Source organism: Pipra filicauda, unplaced genomic scaffold (genome assembly GCF_003945595.2).
Source record: "Pipra filicauda isolate LSUMZ 115617 unplaced genomic scaffold, ASM394559v2 scaffold594_size413577_pilon, whole genome shotgun sequence".
In the NCBI taxonomy this organism is placed as follows: Eukaryota; Metazoa; Chordata; class Aves; order Passeriformes; family Pipridae; genus Pipra; species Pipra filicauda.
The window spans coordinates 182,681-204,772 of NW_024104747.1; the positions used below are offsets into that span (position 1 = coordinate 182,681).

Below are 22,092 nucleotides of genomic sequence, written 5' to 3' on the forward strand. Positions count from 1 at the left end.
AAGTCCCTCTCCAGCTCTCTTGAAGCCCCTTTAGGCCCTGGGAGGGGCTCTCAGGTCTCCCTGGATCCTTCTCTTCTCCATGTGAACGCCCCCAGCTCTCCCAGCCTGGCTCCAGAGCAGAGAGGCTCCAGCCCTTGGAGTATCTCTGTGGCCTCCTCTGGACTTGCTCCAATATTTCCACATCTTTCTGATGTTGGGGACCCCAGATCTGGACAGTGCTCCAGGTGGGGTCCCATGAGAGCAGAGTAGAGTGGGAGAATCCCCTCCCCCGACCTGCTGGTCACACATTATAGGTCTGGAATTAAGCCCCGTCTCTTCCGTGTTTCCCACTCCAGGTTCAGTAATGCTGAATTCAATGAAGAGAACCTTGGAGCCATGAATGCCACAGTCCCCCTCCATCCAACTTCAGGTTCCTAAACTTGTTCCTAAACTTAAGAAAGAGTTCTTCTAAACAGACAAACTCCCCAGTGTTAAGTATTAGTGCAGAATTTACTGGAGCACACTTCCATGTTCCTGAGCAGGCCAAGATGAAGTTCAGCCCTTGGCCAAATCCTGATGGGAGTTGAGAAAGAACTGCATTTAAAAGCTTTAGGTTAAATCTGATTTATGTCTGTGCCTGCATTTGCATTCAGACTTGGGAGAAACTTTTGCTGAAGATTGTAAATTTGTGACCAGAGAAGAAAATGGTGTCACTGGAGAAGAATGGAAGTTGTCAGTAATGGGAATATGTGAAAACTATTAAAACAGGGTTCATAACAGAATATTACAATCAAAGAATCATAGAATGGTTTGGGTTGGAAGGGACCCTAAAGACCATCCAGTTCCCACCTCCCTGCCATGGGCAGGGACACCTTCCATTCTCCCAGGTTGCTCCAAGCTCCGTCCAACCTGGCCTTGGACACTTCCAGGCATGGGGCAACATTCCTGCAACCTGTACTTCAACTCCCTCTTTTCAGAACTTGGATTAAACCTGTATTTCCATGTGTGCAAACAGTGGGACGGTCACCACAAGCTCACACGTGTTAAATTGACCTTCCTAAGCCCCAAGTCTACCAGCAACAATGTTCTGGAAATTTATTTTTTAAATAAATATATCCCAGTGTAGTCAGAACAGGGACCATCAAGATCTAAGAAAACACAAAGAAAAGCAGAACATGAGCTGTCTGGCAGCAAAATCACTGCCAGAGCACAGCACCCAACTCAATTTTCAGGATTGCAGCAAAGCAGCAAAAGCCGCTGCCGAGAATATTTGAGGAGCTGTTGTTTTAACTCTCCTCTTGCGTCAGCATCTGGTACCTTTTAAGATGACAGTTTATTTGTAACTTGTTCAACCTGCTGCCTACTGAGCAAGGAATTGTGCCCCTGGGATTTGCTTTTTTTCCCTTTCCTCTCCATCTCCCCATTTTCAGTTCCTTCCTCCAAGTTCCTAATAATTTGGCTCTGCTTCACCGCTTTGATTGCTCCCATCCCCGGGTTATTTACCAAGTGGAGGTTCTGCTGCAGAAAGGGCAAACAGATTAAGGAATTTGATGTGCCAATAGGAAAATTGCATCTCTCGCTCCGTGCACACGGATGAGGAACAGGGGTGGAAGTGCCTCCTGGATCGCGGCTCCCTGGGAGAAGAAAATAACTCCTTTCTGCTGTTTTTTCAGAGAATTAAAGCATTTTCGTGCAGCATTTTCTCAGCCACCCATCTACAGAGGACATCTCACGGAAATAACGGGGTATTTTTATCTTTTACATTTTATTAGGTGCGATTTTCAGCCACTGTTTGAGGCAGAACGGGGCCTGAACACACTTGGGCTGGCAAAAAGTAGCTGTAAAGTCCTTCGTGAAGAAGAAAAAGAGGCTTTAACACCTGGATGCAGCAAAATTCTCCCATCATTTGTGATCCCAAGTCAAAATACCCACAGTGAGTGTTGCAATATTCCCATTGCACCCATAGGAGCGTGTCCCATTGTGGCAGTAAATGTCTAATAGACTTAACTTGACCTATAAACATTTATAGAATCATGGAATGGTTTGGGTTGGAAGGGATCTTAAAGATCATCCATTCCAACCCCCTGCCACCTGGTGGGACACCTTCCACTAGACCAGGTTCCTCAATTTTAATTTCTACCAATTGAGATCACATTTGAATGTGAAATGACTTGGGAAAAAAAAATATTTGAGAACTTTGGCAGCGTGGAAATTGGTGTTCCAACAAAAAAATCCACAGAGTGGATCCAAGCTGTTTTGGGGTTGAATTAATTTTAACACAACTGGAGATTTTCCAAGGGACTTGAGGGCTTGTGGACACTTTATCAAGTCCTTCAAGCTCGGGCTATTCTCCCATTCCAGGAATGAAATGCTGGAGTGTAAAGTCTGATCCTCAATAAGGAAAATCACTGTTAACTCAGAAGTTCATCAAAATAGAAAATTTCAAGTTAAAAATACCTCTCCAGCACCGGATGACATCGTTCCCTGGAAAGTAGGTCTCGTTAAAGAAACCTGTTATCTATTCCAGGAGGTTTCATGTCTGGTTGCTAAAGGAAGTCATGATGATAAAACCCACTTTGGTTTCGCCGGATTGTTACCACGTGTCCTTCCGGAGCGACGCTGCTACCATAGAAAGGAACAAAAAGACACATCCTACATTGATTAAAACCTGTCTCAGTCCATCAATTAAAACCTCAGCCCATCAATTAAAACCCGCCTCAGGCAATCAAATGCTATTTGGAAAGAGGAGGGAAGGATCTGCATTGATTTGTGTCTTCGTTGTGATCACCCTAAAAAGAGATTCTGAGCAAACTTTGTTCAGTCCTTTTATCACAGGGGGAATGGCTTTGAAGTGAGAGTAGGTTTAGATGGGATATTGGGAAGAAATTCCTCATTGGGAGGGTGGGGAGGCCCTGGCACAGGTTGCTCAGAGAAACTGTGGCTGCCCCATCCCTGGAAGTGTCCAAGGAGAGGTTGGACAGGGCTTGGAGTAACCTGGGATAGTAGGAGGTGTCCCTGCCCATGGCAGGGGTTGGAACTGGATGGTCTTTAAGGTGCTTTCCAACCCAAACCATTCCATTATTTTATCATTCTGTATGCACTTCAGGGTACAAAATCCCACCAGTTCATTAAAGTGGATAAGAAGTAAATTTCTTGTGTGGTTTTTCAGATTTTAACAGAACATCAGAGATAACAAGGAGGGCAAATTTTATAGCTTTGAGTTGTGCAAGAGGAAGTTATTCCTGAATAAAAAGCCCAGGAATTGAATTGAGTTGAATTTAACCTTGAAATAACTGTTTACAAAAAGTGGCAGTAATTGCATTTCAGTGTATTTTTTAAACGGGGGTAGTGGACCCAATATTCCCTGGAATCTATGAGGCAGAAATAGGAATTAAAAATAGCTGAAAATCAGGATTTAAGATTTGTTAGTCCTTTTGAAAACATGTTCTAAATGAGGAAGAAAGCAAAAATCATCCATATTTCCATAAAACTGGAAGATCCCAGAAGTTCCCCAGCAAACCTGACACTCCTGTGCATGTCATTACTGCCTGGCAATCAGTGAGCCCGTTAAATGCTGGTTAATGAGAATGATAATTGCACTGAGCAGCTGCAGGTGGCTCCCAGCGCTCCCAGTTCTGGGGCAGAGCCTTCATCTGTCTGCCCAAGGCTGGGAAAAAAGATCCATCTTCCAAAATTCCCAGCTCTGTAACAGCCCTACCTGGGCCATCTGCTCCAGAACCAGAGAGGGCACAACAGGTAAAACCTCTGGCTCTGGAGAAGCCCAGGAAAGGACAAACATCATGTGACAGAAAGTGATCCTGGCTTTGAGGACGCGCTGCCAGTCACTGAAACAAAGTTTATGGAATGAACTGGGCATTGGTGAGGCCACACCTCAAATCCTGGGATCAGTTTTGGGACCCTCACAACCATAAAAAGATGGAGGGACTGGAGCATGTCCTGAGAAGGGAATGGAGCTGGGAAGGATCTGGAGCACCAGGAGCAGCTGAGGGAGCTGGGAGTGTTCATCCTGGACAAAAGGAGGCTCAGGGAGAACCTTCTTGCTCTCTGCAACTCCCTGACAGAAGAGTGGAACCAGGTCAGACTCGGGCTCTGATCCCAAGTATCCCAAGGAATAGGATGAGAGGAAATGGCCTCAAATTGCACCTGAGGGGGTTCAGGTTGGATATCAGGGAAAATTTCTGTGCTGAAAGAGTGGTGAAACATTGGAACAGGCTGCCCAGGGAAGTGGTGGAGTCACTATCCCTGGAAGTGCTCAAAAAAAAACAAGTTGACCTGGCTCTTCATGCTGTGGTGTAGAGGACATGGTGGTGTTCAAAGGTTGAACTTGATGATCCTGGAGGTCTTTTCCAACCTTAATGATTCGATGAATTTGAAATATTTTAATTAAAATCTTTCCTGCCAAATGCTCTGTCATTTTCACATGGAAAGAGCCCGAAAGGAGCAACAAGGAATTGCAAAATTCTGGGGAATTGCAAATCCCGAAGAGGGAAATAAATAAATATAATAAATAAATAACTCCCAGGGGTGCCTGTTGCACAGCATGGCCCGATGTACACGAGCATTTGAGAGGGGAACTCGGCCATCTAGTGTCTGCTTTGCACAGGCAGCCTTTGGATTTTCTTCCCAAAGCTTGTGCCTTGAAGTGATGAAAGATCAGGGATCATCCCAACTCTCCCTGTTGGAAGATTTCCGTGGCCGCGGCAGCGCTCGGAACCGAAAGTGCAGATAAACCACTTCACCTTCTGATACTAATTCAAGTAGAACCTTCCAGACTTGAAAGTTCAGCACCATTATTAATATAAACCCCTTTGAGAGCAGCAATACACCCCCAGCCCTGCACACCACACACCATTGTACTTACTTGACTTTTATTTCATCTAATTACAAAGCATTACTCATGAGAATGACAGATTTTATTACTCACTATTATACAATTTCTGTCTCCTCCAGTCCTAACAAAAAAGAAAGTACAGAAAAAGAAGTTATTTGAGGAAAAAGAAAAAAAAAAGAATACCCCTAATAACAAATGACTTAATTTTAAGAAAGAATTTGGATGCCAAGACATTACTTTTGCTGTAGTTGCCAGTTTGGTTAAAACTCTTCCCGTGTTTGATACCTAATAAATGCCACGTGGTGTCATTTTGCAGTTGGCTTAAAATTTGTCACTCTCGTGACTAATTCCTTTTAATTAGACTTAAGAACACAGGAGAAAAAAAAATGTCATCATTTAAATTAAAGTTAAGTGATGTATTGATTGGATGAGGACTTAATAGCATAAGTAGTCTTTTAGAAAATGATTCAAGTGAGCAAGTTTTTAATTTCAGGCCATTTGCTTTCACCCTCCTGGGTCTGACTGTGTATAAAAGCAGGATCATTCCAGATTTGCTCCCTTTGCACACTCACAGGTGCACACCTACATTAGGGAATTGTGTTCATACAGACAGTCAAGTCACGTGAATTAAAATTATTAACCATCCTGGAACAAAACAAGGCATTTTGAAGAGAAACAGCCCCTTTATCCCAATTATTTTGACCACAGTTGGTACGGGGCTATAACAGTCAAGACAAAAACAACAGGAATTTATCCCCAGATATCCCAGGAAATAAAATCTGAGGAGGCAGATGATTGGAGTCACCTTTCAGCCACATATCCAGGACATCACTTGGGTTCATCCTGTGCCATTTCACGGAATTCTGAAGTTTGCAGCACTTCCCGTTCCTTGGGTAGAAGTGCCTGGAAAGCCCCTCTTTGGGTGTTGAGGTGGATTTTTGTGCAGCTCTATCCAGTCTGTGTTTGGGATTTCACTCTTTTATGGCACAGTTGCCTTCAGCAGAAGTGAATTGCCCCAAAATAGTGTCATCTTAACCAAGAGCTTTTCCATATGTCATTGGAGTTTATTCTTTAGCATCACAATGGACATGGAATCATCTGCAGCAATGGCCTGTTGTGGTTTTTCCATGTTGGAAACACTTCCCTTGGAATCTCCTTCTTCTCTTGTTCTGCTTATTAAACAGGAGTCTTAATGAAATATTGCTGAATTATCACTCAAAATAACTGAAGGAAAACTTTAGATCCTGTAAAAAAATATCCAGATTAAAATTACCCTTCAACACCCACAGTGCATCGGTCCTTCCCAGGCACAGCAGCCTTGAGGGATGGCTGGTGATCCTGGGGGATCTTCCAGAATTCCCAACATTTGTTTGCAAGCAGTGAATCCACTCTAAGCAGTTTGGATCAAAGAAATCTTTTGGGAAGAGAGGTAGGAAATTAAAGTTGAGAATTCCGACTTCGATTTCTTCTCCTTTCTTCATTTCAAAAGTGCTGAATAACAAGGAAATTAGTCCTGGTAATTAGTCCTGTGCTAATGAATGTTGTTAAGAACTGAGACATCTCCTGAATTCCTCAGGAAAGCAGTGGGTTTTCCCTTTGTGTCTATTGCCAATAGTTGATTTATAGTGATTTGGGAAGAATCCAGGAAAGGCAGGGATAGACCCCAGCCCTGAGCAGGGCAGTGGTTTGAAACTGCAGCTCCTTTTGAGCTGAAACCTGGAATTCCTCAGCAGCAGCTCCACAATGTGACAGCTCCCAGTGCCAAATTAATGAGGAATAATTATTAAACCCCCATGACATATTATGGAACAATTATCAGAAAAAATTAATATTGAGACCACCAAACAGATATATGTGCTCAGTACCAGCTCCTGAGCAGAGCAAGGAAGACTAAGTAACTTTAGCTGATTATCTGCTTGTGTTTTCCTCTGGTTTTCAGGAGCTGAGGGGAAATATTCCTAAGCCTGGAAGATTTTCCAGTGTTAATCACCCACTTTATTGCATCCAGTCCATTCCTTTTTTCCCTTTGTTTTGTCATCCAGTGGAAGTAGCCCATGGAAACACTTGGTAAGAAGGCTGTAGCAAGGTAAAAACACTGCCTGTTTGTTCAGGCTTTGGGGTTCATGTCAGGAATTCATATATTTAATTCTCAAGTAACTTGAGAATTAATGTTCCCATCCTGCCCACTGGAAAACTTCCAGCAGTTTAATAATCCATGGGACAGTATCTGACTGTGAAACTCAGGACTTTTGGGAGACTTCAGTGCCTTCTGCAGAAACTTCTTTGGCCCAATTTTGGCAGAGATTTGGTCTCTTGGTCCTCCTATTTAGGCTTCTTCAAGAGAAATGTTGTACAAAGTGTGAGCTGGGCAAAGAGGTTTGTTCACAAAGTTGAGCAGATGAATTTCTTGTCATTCCAGACAGGATTTTTAGTGATAATTACCCTCTTTATGGCTTCTTCATGACTGAAAAATAAGCCCCAAACTTGCTGATGTTTTATTTCTGGCTTGAATTGCTGAGTCAACTCATCTGTTGCCCCCAGGCAGAGTCAAAAGAAAGGTTTTTCCCATTAAATTGAGGAAAGACGAGATCAAATTACAAATAGGAAGGTGAGCTCCACGTCAACCAAGCTGTGAAGCCAAACCTTGCTCAGGGCCTGTGCCAACAAACCCCAGCTCAGTGTAGCTGGAAAAAAGTGCCTGATCAATAGATTGGAATCGTGTGGTGAACCTGGAATTAACAGGTATTGATTTTAACTTACACAGACTTCTGGCAAGAAATGGAGTTTGGCTGGTTTAAAGCTCCAGCTGCTGGCTTAGACACTGGAAAAATCTTTTTCACATTAAGTTGTCCCTTTATCTCCCTTATGTTTGCTTCCCAAGGATATTCCCAGTGACTAGAACTGGAAGTTGTTTGTAGTGTTGGTACAAAGGTGCTGCCTCTGCTGCTGATGTTTTCAGTGCCAAGCAGCCAAGAGGATTTGCTTGCACTGCTGGCACACGTTAATATGCACAAAAAAGTGCAGGTATTGCAAAAATTATCTCTGGATTCTCGAAATAATACTAAATTAACTGGTTTTATCCACACAGGCAGCATCAAGAACATTTTGACTTTCAGCCAAAAGGATGCTCTGGAGGTATTTTAAAAGCAGTCCAAGTGAAAGGGTGAGGTAAAAAAAAATCTTCTGGATGTAAGTCCAAACATCCAAAAATCTTCTTTAACTTTTACCCAGTGATTTGTTCCCCTCAGCACGGAACAATTCCCAGATCCAATGTCATCCTCAGCCTCTCCAGCCCCAGGCAAAGCACCAGGGGTCCCTCTCCTCCCCATGGCCAAGGGCTGCAGCAACAGCCCTCCATCCCTCCTTTGGGGAAGTGTTTCCTCCAAGGGCACTTTTGTGAATCAACCCCCTCCTGGGAATGCTCAAATGTGGTCACCCAGTCAGGGGTTGAGGTATCAATCCCTCCTTTTCTTTTCTAATACACTATAAACCAAAAAGAAAAGGGGTAAATAATATCATTTATACTCTTGTATTTCCTTGTTCCTCAATGGGAAAACTCTCCAGCCCAGCAGAGAATCATCTTTGGAAAAACAAACAACATGGAATCCTCAGCAAGGGGAGGGAGCTCTGCTCGGCCTCCCCACCAGCAGTTTGTCTGCAGAAGCTGCTTCTTATTTATTTGAACACTTGATTCCTTGAATCCAGTCCTTCCCAGCCAGGCAGAATTCCCAGGAAGGAGCTGCCACCCCTCCCAGGGAGCAGAAGATCAGCCCTTTTAATTTTTATCTCATTTCTGTCAGTGTTAGGGGTGGAAAATCCACGTCTTTGTGACTCCTGTGTGAGTTTCCTCAGTCCCAGGGTGACATTTTTTGTTCATCCATGTAAAATCCCGGGTTTTTTTGCCCCTATTTTTCAACTTTCTATCCTCTAGTCCCAGGTTTTCCTGGGAAAATATCTCCTGAGGAAGTTTATTGCTGACAGACAGTAAATCCGTGTGAGGAGGAAAGGCGACAGCCTGAAAAACAACCCAAAAAACCCAACCAAATACACAACCATGTCCAAAAACCGGGAAAATAACTATTTAAAAGGATATGTCCAACAAAATCTTTAAACAAACCACCCTACTATCCAACAAACAAGACCAATTAGCCAAACTGAAATGCCTGAGCCAGAGAGAAGGGCAAATATTCCAAGGTTTTGTTTGCTGATCTCCTGGCTTAGGAATTCTGGGCGTGATACAACCCCAGCCAGGAGAAATATGAGCTTTTATGTGCAAAAAGGCAGCTGGAGAGGAGAAAGCAGCTCCTCTGATGCATTCCCTGATTGCTCTGAGCCCTCCCAGAAGGTAAGAATTGGGATTTTTATTGTTTTAATGAATATTATTTACGGACACGATGGGATGTTTAACTTCCAGCTCAGGTTGCCTTTGACTCACTGTTCTTTCCTTTTAACTTTAGCTCATGTTTCATCTCCACCATCAACGCTGGGATGTACAAAAAGCTCTTTCTACGACCGAAAAATCCCCAATATTGAACTTTAGGCAGCACTAAAGAATCTCCAGTGCAAGTTCTGAAGTCTTAAGGTCGTGGGCTGAAGGTTAAATGACACTTCAAGAGATATTTTCTAACCTGATTTCCTCAGAAACAAACTTAAATAAGTTTTTTTTCCCCTTATGTGCAACATCCATTTGCTCAGTTGTCACCTGCATCTGACAATATTAAATTATATTATAATTATATTGATTTTTTTCCACTGTAAAGGTTGGTTTTGAGTGAGCAAAACCCTCATTAAATACCAGTGACCATCACAACCCTTTGTGTTGATTCAAAACTGCACTGGAACCATCATAAAATTAAAGAGCAGCTTGAACCCATCAAGGAAAATCAAAAATTAGGAACATTATCCATATATATTTATTTTTAATTAAAGACTGGCAGCATGTCCAAGTATATACAAATAAGGAAAAGAAGTCGCATAAAGTATATGGGAAAAGGAAGGGGTTTTATCCCTCTTTTCTGCAAAGATGCAAAACTATAATGTGATTTTTCCAAGGGTTTGCACTGACAGTCAATGGAAAAAGCAGCAACTACCCTGAAATTTCCTAACAACCAGGAAAAAGCAGGAGATTTTCTTCTCCCTTATGGATCCAGTTTTCCATTGCAAATGGATTTCTCTGACTGAATTACAGATCCAGCCAAGATGTTATCACAAAACACCCAAACGTGGCTCTGTATTTTGAAGAAATAAGTTCCTTTAGCAGATTCTGAAACATGTGAGAGAGGGAAAAAAACCTCTTTTCCCTTTCCCTCATTTCCAATTCTGTGGGAATCTGAGCTGAAGGCTCCAGGAGCTTCCTGCTTGTGTCTGCCAAGAAGGAAAGCAAAGCCCAGAGAGCACAGAATTCCCTTTTTGTGGTCAAAATTCACCTGAATTGAGCATTTTCTGCCTTGAGCTTTGGTAGGGGATGGATGTCCCAAACAGCACCAGCTCCCAGTGACACCAGTTCAAGCTCCAGGTCTGCTAATGGTGCTTGGATTCAATGGATTGGGATGGAGACCAGGGAAAAGGAGGTGTAGATGTGGCACTGGGGGATGTAGGTCAGTGGTGGAAAACTGTTGGATTTGATGATCTTGGAGATCTTTTTCCAACCTTTTCCTGTGATTCTCTGATTCTCCACCCCAGCAAACATCCTTGGCTGAGTTGAATAATCCCCCTGAATTTGAGCTACAGATATTTGATATCTTGCAAGGTGGACAATCCATATCTCCAAGAAATATTCCACCCAAAAGGCTCTGCCACAGGAGTTGTTAGCAATTAAAAAAGCCAAATTTGGTTTTCCAGCATTAACGCTGGAGTAGCAACGCTGGAGCAGGTCAGAGCAAGGCAGAGTTTCCTCAGAGAGGAAGGAAATAAAAACCAAAATTGAGCTGCTTTTCAGCCTTTTAAGCTGGAGCAGGGGAAGGTGGAGACCTCGAGGATGATGAGGAGAAAGGCAGTACCTCAGTTTTATGGGTTGTGATCATCCCCACATGTGAGTGAGGGATTCCCTGTGTGTCAGGTGACTCCAAACAACTTTATCACTAGAGGTTTAGAACCACAGAATCCCAGAATGGTTGGAAGGAACCTTAAAGTTCATCTGGTTCCAACCCCCATGCACTTGGGACACCTCCCACTGGCCCAGGTCGCTCCAAGCCCCATCCAACCTGGCCTTGGACACTTCCAGGGATGGGGCAGCCACAGCTTCTCTGGGCAACCTGTGCCAGGGCCTCACCATCCTAATTTCTTCCCAGTGTCCAATCTAAAGCTGCTCTCTGTGAGTTTGAAGCCATTCCCCCTTGTCCTGTCGCTCCAGGCCCTTGCAGTGATTTCACAGAAGTGTCATTTCTCCAGCACTTGGTGGATTTGCATCACGGGGACGTGTTACAGAAACTGTAGAGCACAAAAACATGTCCTTAGGGATGCATTCCATGACAAACTGTCTCCTCAGCTGAATCAACCGGTCTTTAAATGCCTCTCTCCTTGGATAATCTGGAAATTCGCAGAATCCCAGAATCATTTAGGTTGGAAAAGACCTCCAAGGCCATCGAGTCCAACCTTGAACGATCCCCATCTTGTCCCCCAGCCCAGAGCACCGAGTGCCATGTCCAGTCATTCCTTGGACACCTCCAGGGATGAGGACTCAAACTTCCCTGGGCAGCCCCATCCAATGCCTGACCACTCTTTCTGTGAAGAAATTCCTCCCACTGCAGAAATTCCTCCTGATTTCCAGTAACTGAAAGTTTTTATATGGAGCCTGGTGGTGTCCCATGAATGTTCCTGTGATCTTTTCTTCAGCTTCGTTGGTACCTCAGCAAGAAAATGAAAATAATAAATAATTGAAAAAATTAAATCACAAAGAATTAATTAAAATATATATATATATCTTTTTCTAGGCCCCCCTTTATTATGAACTCTCTGAGAACAAGTGTTTGCTCAAGTCCAGGCTCAGGTACTCGGTATCACACAACACTGAGATGACATAACCACATTTAAATGCTTATTTTTCCTCAACATCCCTCGACTGAAATAACTATTTTTTGCCTAACACAAATCTGGTTTTGGCTACTTCTGTCCCTTCCAATTTCCTCTAGAAAAATAATTAAAAAAAAAAAAAAGGAATTTTTTTATACCGTTTTATCTTCTTCTAGATTTATAACAAGTCTTATTTTGTCAGCAAAGGATGAGAAGCAGCGGAGTCTGCAGATGGTGGAATTTGAGGAATGCCTCTCAACTCCTCCTTCCCTGTGTAAGATCTTCTCCAGTGCAGACTGTCTCACTCCCACTCCTGGATTCCAAGAGAGTTTAGTCCTTATTATTCCACTTGCTAATGGAAAACAGTGAAATGGATTTTTTTTCATCACAGAAAAAAACAAGAGTTCTCCAAATGTAAACATTGAGATAAATCACACTGGTTTCAGTGACATTTTCCATTTGCTTATGAAAAACATTCCAACCAGCAATTTAATGAAGATTTTTGCAGCTCGTTTTGACTTTTAAAAAGAGATGCACATTTTTGCTTCTCTTTGAGAGGTTGAATTTCTCACTTTCTAACTTCATGTTTCCTGTCTTTTTGCTGTGAAGATTCAAGAGAAGAGAAGAGGAGTGAAAGTGATTTTCGTGACACTTTGCCAATGCTGCTTCTTTCATTTCCATTCATTTTTCAAGGGAAAGGACAAGGGTTAATTTAAAAATTAAGACAAAATTAATGCCTTAACTTGGAATTAAGTTTTTTTTCTCTCTGAAAAACCTGAATTTCAGATGCTTCAAAGCAAGTCTTCCTCTGTTTGCTTTCCCTTCCTGAAATTCAAAGGAAACTAATGTTAAACTATTCATTATCACCTGACATGTGTTTTTGCTGTCTTATATTCCATTTCTTCCTGTTCTTGTGTTCTTCCTTAATAAATTATACAGCCAACAGATGCTTTCAACATCATTTGTCAGGAGGAAGCATCATCAAAGTTCTCCTAATTTCAGTGAAATGTGAAGAAAGGAGAAGATAAAGAGGTGTGAGATGGGTCACACCTTCTCAACCTGGATTTGGTACCAGAGTGTCCACATTGGTGTTGAATTCCCAAGAAACAAACAGTGGGTTTGGCTGGTCCTGTGCAGGGCCAGGAATGGGATTTCGATGATCCTTGTGGGTCCCTTCCAACTCAGGATATTCTATAATTCTGGGATTCTGGAATTGTCTGGTTTAGGGTGCATATTTTTGATGGATATGTTTCCATCTGAAAAAAAATCACTGGAGTTCCTTGTTTCATCTCTGGAGACCAAGGAAATGGGATTGGTTTAATTTGGGACATGATCTCCACTCAGCACCTGCAGCAGGTGAGACAAACAATGTCCTACACTCAGTTGATGTTCTCTGGAGGTTACTCATGGATGCAGAGAATGGTTTGGGTTGGAAGGGACCCTAAAGACCATGGAATTCCAACCCCTGCCATGGGCAGGGACACCTTCCACTAGCCCAGGTTGTTCCAAGCCCTGTCCAACCTGGTCTTGGACACTTCCAGGGATGGGGCAGCCACAGCTTCTCTGGGAAATCCATTCCAGCCCCTCACCACTCTCCCAGGGAAGAATTTCTTCCCAATATCCCACCTAACCCCACCCTCTGGCACTTTGAAGCCATTCCTCTTCATCTTGTCCCTCCATCTCTTGTCCAAAATCCCTCTCCAGCTCTCCTGGAGCCCCTTTAGTCCCTGGAAGGGGCTCCCAGGTCTCCCTGGATCCTTCTCTTCTCCAGGCTGGACAACCTGAACTCTCTTTAATTATTAAAACAGGGATGTCCCTGTGGTGAGCTGAGATCTGAAGTCAAGTGACACAAACCCAGCCCTGGGTACATTTGGCTGCCTCTTGCAGCTGTTTTTTTTTTTTTCCCCTTTCCTTTTGAAGGCATTGCAGGAAGTCAATTCCATCAGGGATTACTAGAGGTTTGTACTTCCAAAGCTGTGCTTTCCAGCAAAACATCCAAACAAACCACCTCTCCCTGCCTCACACATCCCTGTAATTACACCTTTCAGCAATTCCTTTGCTGTTTTGTCCCTTCACTGAAGGTAAAGAGAAGCAAATCAGCCCTTTCTTCTCCCAACCTTCCTCTTCTCTGACTCATCACCAGGAGGAGCTTCCGACCGAAGGTCCATCCCCCCGGAAATGCAGCGCTGGCGCAGATTCCGGCCGCCTTTGGAATGAGTCAGGTGGGAGTAGGAGGCTTGTGATTGTCAAAACACAATTAAGAGAGACACTCCCAATTAATGGGAAGCCCACTCTGCAATCAGTGAGGGAGCAGAGGAACAGGAAGAGGGGTCAGGAGGTGATGGAGCAGAAGTGGCTGTTGCTCCCTGTGCACCTCGACATAATTAAACCCACAGATCCCCTGATGTGGAATCATCCCAGGGATGGTGTGGAAAGAGAAAATTAGGAAGGAGAGCTGGATTCACAGTGGGAACTGAACAGTTCTTCTGAGAGAGGGCCAGAAAAAGTTGTAGTTGAGGAGGTGTGGCACGATGGACAGGGTTACAATTCAGAGGAGGATAAGAATTCCAGGGTAAACGCAAGTGCAACTTCCTGGATGGAATGAGGTCCACATGCTCCCAATACAATAATCATCTGCTCAGAGGAGCAGATGGAGCATGGAATGAAGTGGAGACTCCGTGGCCCCCTCCATGCAAATCCCAGCAAAAAATGGGAATATTTTGGTACTGAGACCGTACAGTGCCCGTGTGCCAAGGGAGAATCCAGGGGTTCTGCTGCTGAGCCAACAACCACGTCCAACCCTCTCCTCAGATGCCAACTACAACCACTCCCCTCCCCCTTAGGTGTGGCCAGAGACCTTTACACCAATGAGAAATAAAAGGTATTTATGACTAAAGCCACTCAAGCTCCACCTAAACCTAAAGAAATAGTATAAAAGTAAGGTGGGGAGAGAGGGAAAGCTGGAGAAGACTCTCCCAAAACTGCTGGGATCAGTTGACAGGCCAATCCCATCTTCTGTCCCCACAGGGACATCTTGGGTGAGAATTATACTCTATATGCACTAAATGCTGTTTTTAGGACTAGAGCTTGGGTTTGTGCTTGCCCTTTAACATACCATTAGAGTGCTTCATATCAGAGCTCGTCCTTGATTAATACCTGGATCAGCAGGTTGCTTTAAAGCATCTTTTTGCAGTTGAAACGATCACTGACAACCTTCCAACCTTATTAATCTGTCATGGTTTGTATTAACAAAAGGTGTTATTCTGTGAACTCTTAAAAGGAGTCCTTGCAGTCGTCAGCAGCAGAAAACACCTCGGCAGGACCTGCTGGGGGGGTCTTCACTCTGTTGAGTCCCCCCTAAAAGGGTGGTGGAGGTACCCTCTGACCTCGTGGGAATGGCTTCAAACACAGGGAAGAAATTCTTCCCTGTGAGGATGGAGAGGCCCTGGTACAGGTTGCCCAGAGAAGCTGTGGCTGCCCCATCCTGGAAGTGTCCAAGGCCAGGTTGGTTGGGGCTTGGAGCAACCTGGGCTAGTGAAAGGTGTCTCTGCCCATGGCAGTCCTATTTTTCCCTTTAAACAGATCTCATCCTGTGGTATATGATATTTTTTTAATATTCCTTTGTGTGGAGGCTTTTAGAAAATCCAAATATATTTTTTCCACTGGATTTCCAGTAGAATTTTACCTTTCCTGAAGTGCAGCTGAACCAACAGAGCCACGTTGGCTCTTTCCCAAGTGTCCATATTTACCAAACACTTACCGGCCTCATTCTTTACCGGAAACTCTATTGATTTTCCAGGGAATTACACAGGAATTTCCAAGACATCAAGAGCCATGGCAGGGGGTGGAACTGGATGATTTTGAAGGTCCCTTCCAACCCAACCCAGACTGAAGAATCTGGAGAGGAGAAATCTGGGGAAGTGGAGGATAAATCTGGGGGTTGGATTAGAGAAGGCAAAGGAGACATTTCTACCAATTCCTTTTTGTTTTGAGGAACTATTTTGTTCCTCATGATTTGGAGCCCTTAAATTTTGACTCCAGTCTCAAGGACAGCAGCGAGTCCCATGTCCTGTCTGCTGGATTAAGAAGCAATTTGACCTGTTTTCTGTTCTTCTCCTAATTTTGTTGAAAACCAGTCCCCATTTGGTTTTTCAGCCATTTCATGACTTTATAATCTTCAACCTCATCTTCACATCCCCAGATTTCTCCTCTCCAGACTCTTCCGTCTGTGCAGTCTTTTCAATGTCGTCTCTAAAGGAAAATACTCCACCTCTTTAAAAATCTTATTTTTTTTTTTAACCTGGACTTTCTTTTACCTCAACTGGGTCTTTTTGGGGGAAGTCAAAGACCAGAACTGCACCGATCACCCAATGTGTAAATACATCAAAATTCTGTGTAACAACAAAGTCCCTCCTCTGTCTTGTTTCCCAAAACATTCTTGGTGATGCCCAACATCTTGTCAGCACTTTTACCTGTTGTGGCACAAAAAGCCAGGGATTTCAGGGTACTCCCAGTGGCAACTCCAGGATATCTTCCCTGATTTTTAACTGAATCCTGAAAAGTGACCATTCACTTCTACTTTTCCTTTTAAACAGACCTCATCCCATGAAAGAATCCTGGTATATTATATTTTTTAATATATTCCCAGAGGAGTAACAAGGGAACAGACTGAAGAAAATGTCCAAGATTTTTCACCCCCTTAATTCCCAATTCCATTGCTGGACAGGGAATCCTATCCTAAAAGGACCAGAGGTCTGACCCAATAATTAATTTCTTACATCCTTATGTAAATATTAGGCAATAGCATGACAGGCAGGTTGTGTATTTGATTAAAAAGCCCATTTTGCCCAGGTTTGATGTCACAATTTCCCCTTCACCAATTTAAATCCAGCTTATTTTTAAGACATGATTTTATCCAGGCACTGTAGTGACCCAGTTACAACAATGGGAATATTCTGAACACAGGAGTAACAAGTGCATTCGATTATTCTCCGTGGTTATAAGGAGTTCATTGAATTCAGGAGCAACTGGTGAAATATGTATTAAACAATCTATTAATCATTATTACTTCTAGGTGAAATTTTAATAAACACCAGAATAAATGACCCAGATTTCAGTGGCTCTGCACTGATGTTATACTTTGGATGCTTAAATTTGGCAAACAATGGATTCATTAACCCACAGAAGTCCAGACCTCAGGAATCTCTTGCACAGGCTTTCTTGTGGTCTGGCTTTCAATTAGGACCCAGCTCAAATCCTAGGCTGGGACTAAGGAGTGATTTTATTAATTTATTCAACCGCCAGTTCATATTCAAAACTTTAATGGGTTCAACTCCAGCCTTCTCTGTTCAATCTGGAAGAGAATTAAACTAAAATAAATCAGGTCAGAGTTCCCTTTGGACTAGGGCATGTCCACCTGCTTGTTTAATGTGTTTAAAAACTTCCAAATCACACTTCCATATGACTGAAATTCCTGGTGGTGCCTTCACTAAAAGTTCTTGCTCATCATTATATGTTGCTGAAGATTCTTTATAGGAATTCCATCAAGAGCAGGAATGGGACTTTTCTTTCTTCATTTGGAAGCAGATTTTTTTGGGATGCAGATTTTTTTTGGATGAACATTTCCAACTCAAGCCTTCTCAGTTCAATCTGAAAGAGAATTAAATAAATCAGGTCAGAGTTCCCTCTGAACAAGGGCATGTCCACCTGTTGTTTAATATATTTAAACACTTCCAAATCACACTTCCATATGATTGAAGTTCGTGGTGGTTCCTCCTCTACAAGTTCTTGCTCATCATTATATCTGGCTGAAGACAGGCCCACCTGGGTTTGTCATCCAGGGCTGAGGAAACACCTTCACAACGTTCTGGTGGAAGAAGAACTTGAACTTCTCCTCCTTCACAACATTCAGGTGGAAGAAGAACTTGAACTTCTCCTCCTGGAGAAGTCACTTGTTCCTCTGAGAGTGAGTAAAGTAGCCACACCCCGAGTGCTGTGTCCAGCTCTGGGCCCTCAGCTCAGGAAGGACATGGAGGAGCAGGTGCAGAGAAGAGCAACAAGGCTGGGGAAGGGTCTGGAGCACAATTCCCATGAGGAGAGGCTGAGGGAGCTGGGGGGGCTCAGCCTGGAGAGGAGGAGGCTCAGGGGAGACCTCCTCACTCTCTGTAACTACCTGCCAGGAGGGACCAGCCGGGGGGGAGTCGGGCTCTGCTCCCAGGAACCAGCAGTAGGACAAGAGGGCTCAGTCTTAAACTGTACCAGGGGAGGTTTAGGTTGGATATCAGGAAGAAATTCCTTGGAATGGGCTGCCCAGGGAAGGGGTGGAGTCACCATCCCTGGAGGTGTTTAAGGTGAGACTGGATGTGACATCAGTGCCATGGACTGGGAACCACAGCAGGGTTGGATGAAGGGTTGGACTTGATGATCTCCGAGGTCTTTTCCAACCTGGTTGATTCAATGATTCTATGATTCATGAAGCAATGTAAGAAAATGTAGATGGGTGAAAGTCAAGGCAACTCAAACATGTCTGGGTGCTTCCAAGTATTGTAATATATTGCAGATAAAAACTTTCAGTTTGGAACTGCTGAAACATTTTACTTGGATTTTCAACATTTGAACTTCCTGTGCATTTTGATTTCTAATTATGCTGCTCCTCTAAATGTTACTGTGAAGAAAAAGGTGGGGAGGTTGAGTAGAGGGGATAAAATACCCTAACTGAAACACAGCAAAAATTTGGAAATTAAATGAAATATTTTAGACTGACAGCACCATATATTTTTCCCTCATTTGGTCCAGTTTACTGTGCTTGGTTTTTGTTTGGTGTCACCTGTACCCATTGCTCTCCACCTTTCTCTCACCTCCACTAAATCCTTTTCCTTCCTTTGGTCTCCTCCTTTTTGCTCTGCAAATCCTTTTTGTCCCCAGCTATTTTCTTTCCTTCACTGCTATTTCTTTTAAATTCTTTTCTATTTCCTTATTTTCTTACTACAGTTCTTCTTCTCCTTCTTCACCTTCTTATTCTTCTCCTCCTCTTTCTCCTTCTTCTCCTTCTCTTTCTCCTTCTCCTTCTTCTTCTCCTTCTCTTTCTCCTTCTCCTTCTCCTCCTTTCTTCTCTTTCTCCTTCTGTTTCTTCTTTCTCCTCCTCCTTCTTCTCCTTCTTCTTTCTTCTCCTTCTCCTTCTCCTTCTCGTTCTTCTTTCTCCTTCTCGTTCTTCTTTCTCCTCCTCCTTCTTCTTTCTCCTCCTTCTCCTTCTTCTTTCTTCTCCTTCTCCTTCTTCCTCCTCCTCCTCCTCCTTCTCCTTCTCCTTCTCCTTCTCCTTCTCTTTCTCCTTCTCCTTCTTCTTCTCCTCTTTCTCCTTCTCCTTCTCCTCCTTTCTTCTCTTTCTCCTTCTGTTTCTTCTTTCTCCTCCTCCTTCTTCTCCTTCTTCTTTCTTCTCCTTCTCCTTCTCCTTCTCGTTCTTCTTTCTCCTTCTCCTTCTTCTTTCTCCTCCTCCTTCTTCTTTCTCCTCCTTCTCCTTCTTCTTTCTTCTCCTTCTCCTTCTTCCTCCTCCTCCTCCTCCTTCTCCTTCTCCTTCTCCTTCTCCTTCTCCTTCTCCTTCTCCTTCTCCTTCTCCTTCTCCTTCTCCTTCTCCTTCTCCTTCTCCTCCTCCTCCTTCTCCTTCTCCTTCTCCTTCTCCTTCCCCTTCTCCTTCTCTTTCTCTTCATTCTTCTTCATCTTTTCCTCCTTCTTCTTTCTTCTCCTTCCCCTTTTCCACCTCCTTCTCCTTGATCTTGGATGTCTTTTCCAACCTTAATGATTCTTGGAAAATTTCCCTGCTATTGCTGCCATTTAAATCAGTAGCAACTTGGGTGATTTTTCAGGGCTTTTGTTCACACAACCATTAGAAGAGCAAATCTGGACGACATAGGGAGTCTTCCAGCTCAGGATAAAACCAAGTCTAGACAAACCAACGTGTGTTAACGGCTTTAACTGGTTAATTTATGCTATTATTTATGCAAGGTCCTCTATAAAATCATTTGAGGCTGTGCCCCCCAGTCAGAAATGAGGCTTTGTCTCCTCCTGTGACATGAGCAGAGCTCGGGTGTCCATGTGGGAAAGTGGAAGGTGTGAAGTAGATGGGTTAGACCCGACCCGCTGATTCCCTGATGGAGGAACATTTGGTGGATTTTGATTAAATCTCTTGGGAAACTGCGAAAAAAATGAGCAAAGTGTTCCAATAGAGCTGAATCTTCCTCCCTGACCTTTCCAGCAGAAAACATTTTCATTCCTCATTTCCAGATCGCTTTTTTTCTTGGCTTTTTTCTCTCCCACTGACTGCTATTCTGTTAAATATTACTCTGTTAAATATTATTCTGTTAAATATTCGGTTAAATCACATAGAATGAAATTAAAAAGTAAAAATCAGAGGAACCTATTTCTGCTTTAGTTAAATGAAATGTTTCAGTTTAACCCAAGCTTTTGGCCTCAAAAGGTTGTAGGGTGCCTTGCCACTACCTGGTTTTCTTCCAGGCAGATTCAAAATTAACTATAAAAAGGTTTCTAAACAAACAGAAAATCCATTTTCTGCCCAGTTCTGGTAGAGAGGGAAAATTAATAACAGAATATGACTTATATTCTCAGGGAATACATATTTCTGGGTGGTAAGAGATCTATTTAAGTGTGGGATGTGTGCCCCTACCACTGAGATTGCTTTAGGACAACCTCCAGTAATTCTAGAAATAGTGAAATGGAAGGGGCGTTATTTGACTCCTTCACACAAAAATATATAATATTCATATTATATATTTATTATTTGTATAAGATGGAAAATTTCCTGAAACAAGATTTTATCCAACTTTATTCTGTACACCCTGCACTGGTGTCGGGCTTGTCGGAGTTTGGAACCACTTTTGATGTTCAGCCCAGTTCTTCCAAATCAGCTTTTGCTGTATCAGAGATGGTAACACTGATATGTTCAGAGTCTGCCCAGGTTTTGACACGAAGACTTGCCCTCTTCACCTCTTGGCAGGCTGAGAAGAATGAAAAGAAGCTCCACGAAGCATCAGGCTTGCTGTGACCTCCACAGTAGAGCTGAGATGCCCATTAGCTCCTCAAACACAGGTAATTTTGGCTTCTGTTTGCTCCACAATCATCCACATCCCCACACCTTGGTGACCTGCTCTGGGATCTGTTGAACCCAAGGGTGGTCCCCAAGGTAGGAGCTGTGCCAACCAAGGCAGGAAGCCACTCCATTAAATCAAATTTGTCCCTGTTTTTGCTCTGCTCACTGTCTCAGCTCCTCCTTATTTCACTTCTACCCCCCTTTCTCAGTGGATGTGTATCCTGATCTTGTCAGGAGTTGCTGGTGAACTTCACAAATGCTGGTTTTCCTGTAGATATTGATTTTATCTTTAGGAGTGGGAAGGGAAGGAATTGGGGGCGTTGTTTTTCCAAGGGCACATTCAAGGGCTCAAAACTGATGATGGGACAAGAGGAAATGGCCACAAGTGGTGCCAGGGGAGGTTTGGGTTGGATATTAGGAAAAACATTCTTCACTGAAAGCATCATCAAGCGTTGGAAGAGGCTGCCCAGGGAAGAAGTGGTGGAGTCACCATCCCTGGAAGGACTTAAAAGATGTGGCACTTGGGGATGTGGTCAGTGCTGGCCTTGGCAGAGCTGGATGAATGGTTGGAGTCGAGGACCTTAAAGATCATTTCCAACCTAAACAATTCTATGATTCCATAATTATTTTAGAGGTGACAAGGCACTTTCTTCCTAGACCTTTGAACAGAGATCCAGCTGTTCAAACCCCCCCTTAATGGACCATTAGGGGGCACTTCAAATGTTTAATGGGCACTTCAAAACGCCCATAAGGGGGCACTTCAAACCCAAAGTACAGATTTCCTAGACACAAACTGCACATCTTGCAGAGTTCACACTATGACAAAACTCTTGTCACCTTTTCATGAAGCAGACACTTGCAAAGCTGGGAAAATCCAGCCTCCTGTGGCCGTTCCCATCCCTTGGTGAAAACATTCCCACCACATGAGTCACAGCAGCCTCAGCCTCAGGATACCTGGACTTCAGCAAAGCCTTTGACAACATCTCCCACAGCACACTCCTGAAAAAGCTGCAGCCCATGGCTTGGACAGGGGCACTCTGTGCTGGGTCAGGAACTGGCTGGAGGACCGGGCCCAGAGAGTGGTGGGGATGGAGCTGCATCCAGTTGGGATCCGGTCACCAGTGGTGTCCCCAGGGGTCAGTGCTGGGTC

The 22,092-nt window shown here is 43.5% G+C and overlaps 1 long non-coding RNA gene across 1 annotated transcript in view; it reads left to right on the forward strand.

Annotated features, from left to right (window-relative positions):
- Positions 1-12,787, forward strand: part of LOC113991716 — a 33,951-nt gene extending 21,164 nt beyond the window's left edge. Inside the window, exons 4-5 of the long non-coding RNA XR_005565982.1 lie at positions 1,752-1,912; positions 12,045-12,787. This is a non-coding gene — a long non-coding RNA (uncharacterized LOC113991716). The remainder of the gene's footprint in view (positions 1-1,751; positions 1,913-12,044) is intronic.
- Positions 12,788-22,092: the final 9,305 nt, after the last annotated feature.